At 41.3% G+C, this 5,640-nt stretch overlaps 1 long non-coding RNA gene across 1 annotated transcript; it reads right to left on the bottom strand.

Moving 5' to 3' along the window:
* Positions 1-1,434: 1,434 nt before the first annotated feature.
* On the bottom strand, positions 1,435-5,268 carry LOC136790023 (uncharacterized). The gene is made up of 3 exons (XR_010829109.1): positions 3,523-5,268; positions 3,259-3,385; positions 1,435-2,661 (listed from the first exon to the last, which is right to left on the bottom strand). It is a non-coding gene; the product is annotated as an uncharacterized lncRNA (long non-coding RNA).
* Positions 5,269-5,640: the final 372 nt, after the last annotated feature.

Consider the following 5,640-nt stretch of genomic DNA (forward strand, 5'->3'; position numbering starts at 1 on the left):
TGACAGTTTAATAGCTGAAACAAAGTGAGAAAGGAGAACCTGACACCCACAAGTAAGCAGGAAAGGTGATGTCAGGACAGATATCTGATCATTACCATGTAATCACAGCTGGAAAAAAAGAATGATTTCACATGCAGATTTCTATTGAACTGAAAGACCCAGTAAAGGCTCAGATCATGCCCAGCTAATAGGATGTGTCAGGAGGTAGAAACCACAGGTGACATTGATTATCCTACCCTCTAGAACAGAATTGCTGCCAAACAGGAAACAACAGAAAATTTCAGCACAGTCTCCAGATCCCCCATAAGATCACACTCGGAAAAGACAGCTGTTTTTTTGTGCAGTGACATTGGGGTGGTGGGCTGCAAGATGTGCTGTGCTCTGTCCCAGGCAGCAGGACCTGCTGTACGGGCCTCTTCATGCACAGTAAAATTGGAGCGGGGGGGATGTTGTAGTTTTTCCCTTGCCAAGCAGGTATCAGCATGGCTTAAGCTGCCCTGTACGTCAGCTGGCCGGTGCTGGACAAACCCACCCTGCCTATTTAAAACCAGCCCTTTATGCACATAGTGCCTGTGGAGATAACCTGAACTTGACTGGAGGCAGCCAAGCAGAACAGGTAAGCCACCTCCCCAGAGCCCACAGTGTGTAATCCACCTCTCACCCCCTCTCTTCCCATAAATATAGATATTATTTTTAACATTAATTTACGATGTAAACTTACAGTTTTACTTCATTTGCAAAACAAACAAAAAAAAAACCAACTCTCACAATATTTTTAGGATGACTGAGAGCAAGTAAATAATAATTTTAATAGTCTAATGCCTTACCTCTTATGTGTCACACACACAAATTATCTCTGGATATTTTCTATGGAAATCAAATGGAACCAGAAAAAAAATCATATACAGAAACTTTGGCATCTTTTTGAGTTTCACATTAATATATCTTATGAACTGTAAGAAGGTAGAAATGAGAGTACAGCCATTTTAGAAAAAGGATCAGCAGGTTTATCACCATTGAAAAGGACTATCTAAAATGTCTATCACCCACTATATAACATTTACTTTTAATATAATATATGAAATTAATTAACTGCATCATAAACCAGCAACACAGACCCAGGACTGGGAGAGGAATGAGCTGAAGATATATTTGAACACTTGTTTAAGTGCTCAGTAAACAGAAACAGAACACCTGCAACCTCTGATTTCTATGCCAACAAAACCCACCCCTGTCTGCAAAAGGGGCAAGCTCGATTCAAGCTTGAGAAAAGCTTTAAAATTCCAAAAGCTGATTTCAGAAAAGTTCTCTGTGACATGGGTGATAGCTAAAAAGATAAACTTTAGAAGGAACAGTCTGACCAAAAAATGTTCTCCCTGTTATATTTAGCTCTGGAAAACTGGCATCCACAAGAATCAACTGCAAAATTTGTTAATTCTAAAATGATTTTTCTACACAAGCTGAGGGGAATATGAGGTGTAAAATAAATGTCATACTTCCTCGTATCAACTAGTCAATCTTATTAGGGCACAAAGCAATTTAGATGATAGGCTGAAAATTGGCCAGTGCAGAATGCAGACAAGACCCTATTAAGACAAAAAGCAATTTGAGTTTACTGAATAATCTATAAAAGCCAATAACAAATTACAAAAGCCCAAGAAAATTACAAGTAGGTTTGGTTTTCAGTTCACAATTAGATGTATTAAAAGAAAAAAAAAAAAAAAGCGTAACATTACCAAATAATTAGAGTAGGTTTATTTTACATTCAGTCTTCATTGGTGAAGGAAAAGCTAGGACTCTAGGGCACTGAATCCACAAAAGGATAGATAAGATAGCACCTTATTTTTAGGTGTAGGGTCATGAGCTGGGTTTCTTGCTCTGTTAATGGCCCTGAAGTCAATGCCCAGGCTCTGTACAGGAGGGCAAAGTCAGGCTGCAGCTTACTGATCAAGCTGGCTTAAGGATTTCTAATGCCATATCAAAATATATGAAATTACTCAAATCACAGAGATGGTCTAAAAACAATACATGAGCCAAAAGATCTTACAGGGTTTGAGCCAACAGCCCCCAAGTTGGAGAAAGTGTATTCATGTCCCACCGTGCCTCCCCATGCCCCGTCATCCCTGCTCCGGACTTGGGGATGTCCTGCCACAGGACCCGGATTACAGGCAGTAATGACAGCTGCTCTGTCTCTGATGGGGCGGTACAGACAGCACTTATGGCTCCTGGAGCAATGACAGATGAAGGCCAAGGAAGAAGCCAAATCGTGATTAAGGCCAGGCTTGTGCTGGCTGACAGACCAAAGCTGCTTTTTACCCTGCCACACAGATTGGAGATGCAGGACCCTCCCACCATAAGAGAACTAAATGACATGAAGTCCTCCAAGACAAAGATGAAAGCAAAAAAAAAAAAAAAATGTAAATTTTTAACTGGAAGATTTAGGCCTGTCTCTTGTGTATCTTTCCTGAGGCAACTGTTCAAGAAACCTCAGTGCTTAAATGAAAGTGAATCCCACAAAGCAAGTGACTCCAAGGTACCTACCTGCCACCACTTTCATCATCAAATTTCAGTATTTTCTAAGCGTGGGCTACATCGTCATGAACATTAGCACTCCAGTCTGAAATAGAGTATCCTGGTGCATCACTCTCCTCCTGTATGAAGCTGTGAAAAGCACAGAAATAATATATACCTTATTGGCGTATAAATATCCTATTCAAAGCAAACTTTGAGTGCTTATGATTGCAGTGGGCAGCTAGTCGAATTTCCAAAGGCTGTTAATGTGCTTTGGCTGTTAATTGAAAGGATAGCCTTACAAATCTGGTTCCAGGTCAAGCTAGGATCTATTTTCCAGACCTTTATACAACTTGCACCACTATAGCACGAGCAAACATTAGCTCAACCAGCCTTAAGTCTGCAGGTATAAATGTAACCAAAAGAATTATTTTGAACAATCAAAGTATTTCTACATTAAATCAGTATTGAATTGTTTCAGTAGATTGATCATGTGTCTTTATTGGGCTTTCTTTCCACTTGATTGCACTGTCGTAAATCAGACAACACATTTGCCTATGTCAAGACAAGAATTCAGTATTATGCTTCACCAATATTTTGCAATATTCAGTTAATCTCCATTTTGACAGCCACTTGTAATAGCTAATTTGTTATCTTTGCAGAATGTGACCACCAAGAATACGAATATAGCCTAAATGAGCTTCATAACAAATTGGAGAGCTAAAGCCTCATCCCATCTTTACTCACTGTTTTCTCAATTGTTTTCATGTTGTGTATTCTTTTACGTGAACACCAAGGAGGTACCAATTTCTGCTTGTACAAGTTACTACACAAGGACTGAAGTGGTGGAGGAGGTGGCACAAGATTTCTCCACCTGCAGTCAAGAAAAGCATCATCAAAAGCAGAGCACAGATTTACTATTAAAACTTCAATGACAAATAAGGTCACTCAGCAGAAACAGGAACTCCCCAAGGGCAGCATATTCCATAAAATCATGTTTCATTTATCTACGTTTATATATGTCACTTCTGGAGAACCATGCTGTGCTGGCTTTTCTTCAGGAGAGAAGGAAGCTTCGCCTTCTCTGCCACTGCAGCTTCAAAGAGCCCATAAGGAAGCAGAGTTCTGCTTTGATGCCACTGCCGTGCTCTTGAAGACAGGTGGATGATGGCCTGCCCTTCGGGTCACACGAGCAGAGTCCTCTGGATCACAGAGATGGACCTGCACTATGTGAGACTCTGGGAAATTGAACTCCGTAGCTTCTCTTCTAAATTGCCATTTTGGTCCTTAGAAAGTCACTGCTAACTTACTGGAGTGAGCCATAGCATCTGGAAAGCTAGCGCAGGCGGCAAACGACCTAATAGGCTAATTGCACCTTATATAACTTCAGAGATAAGTTTACAACCTCAGCAGTCATTCAAAATGTTCAAAATGCTCTCTCTCTCATGTAAAAGGTTTAAGAGAATTTTTAAAAAGGATTAATAAGAGATTGCTTAATATTTAATTACTTTTTTTTTTCCCCATTACTGCTTACATCTTGGGTGTTATCTTACAGCAACCATTCAGTTCGTTACCAGTCTGCATCTGTCAGAGGGGAGAGGGTTGCCAGATTTTAGCTGTGCTCTGTGTAACTATGCAGTTCTCTGTATTTCAGTTCTGTTGCAAGCTGCAGTTCACAAAGATGAACAGGATGCAAGCTCGTGTCAAGCATTTTGCATAGTATTTCTCATCGGATTGCTAGGATCTCATATCAGCAAGGAGCAGTGAAGCAAAACCCAATCTTTTGGTCCTTACTGTTCATTTCTGGTAGGTTGTTTTCTTCTTCTGTTAACCTTTGTGCCAGAAGACATCAGCTAGATCTTTGGAAGACTGAAACACTGATGTCACATCAGTCTGAAACATGAGTTACAGCTGTTCTTCTGCAGAAAAGGGTGTCTCCCCATTCATCACTTGGGCCCTCGTTGTAGGGAGGCAGAGCTGCAGCTAGGATTTCAGCTTCACATGACATGGCTATTCCAGACCTCCCGCAGGCTGTGAAGACCTGACCTTTCAAACGTAAAAATAGAAAACTGAACTCCCTGGACAGAGAACACAGCTAGAGTTTGAGGCAGTATGATATTTAACTTGTTTTCCTATCAATTAGATAGATTTCTTAGACTGCATATACCCTTCAAACTCTCTTAAATTAAAAACATTAAAATCTTAATTGGTAACCAGCCCTTTCTGCTTCCCCTGGGCAATTATGACAACAGAATTAGACTCAGGTAACTCAATTAGACATCAGCCTAACCTAGCTTTCTCCAAGCAGGCTTCTTAGCAAAAGCCTTCGTGAGATTGACGAAAACACAATTCGGACTGCTTTGCTGAGGTCAGGTAGTGCATGCCTACAATAATCAAAAGAATTATACTTTCTCCTCGAATGCCAAATGCTGCATAGTTGTTTATCCCATAAACTGCTCAGCTCGGCACTTGGATGCCGCACCCATTCTGACCCAGAAATTCTGCAGATCTGCCTAGTGTAGTGTGAGTTTGACCTTGTTCTTGCCTTCTTTCCTTTCAGACCTACCTTTTTTTCCTGACAGTGAGCTTCAGACACACACACGGTGAACAAGAGATCAGGTAGCAGCAATCCGTGTTTCCTTTCCTGCACACTCCCTTCCTCTTGGCTGCCAGAACCAAAGATGGGGCTTGACTTTACGTATAGGAAGCACAACATGAAGAGATATATGAAAGGGCAGCTCCAAAAATCTGCATGGACAAGGCCTCAGAGCTCTGTCCAAATGAAGAAACTTGGGGCCACATTAAAACAAAATCCTTAGCCTCTTTGCCTGCAAAAGGCAGTGTAGGATAAGGCACAGGGACATCAGTGCAGTACATGGGGAAAGGCAGGTGTCTCCAAAGCACCGTCCAGACACCCTCTTCCCTGAAAACATCATGTGTTGCATGCTGTTTTACTACCACTGGCTGAAAAAACATACTTTGCTATGGAACAAAACTTTCCCTGCTACTACACCAGGTTCCACTTTTCTGCTCTTCAGATGTGTGGTAACTGTGCTCTTTGCTGCCTGGTAGCCCCACATCTGCAGAGGGGACAGGAGGTACAGTACCTCCTCTGGTGAAATGGACAGC

Source organism: Anser cygnoides, chromosome 1 (assembly GCF_040182565.1).
Source record: "Anser cygnoides isolate HZ-2024a breed goose chromosome 1, Taihu_goose_T2T_genome, whole genome shotgun sequence".
Lineage (NCBI taxonomy): Eukaryota > Metazoa > Chordata > Aves > Anseriformes > Anatidae > Anser > Anser cygnoides.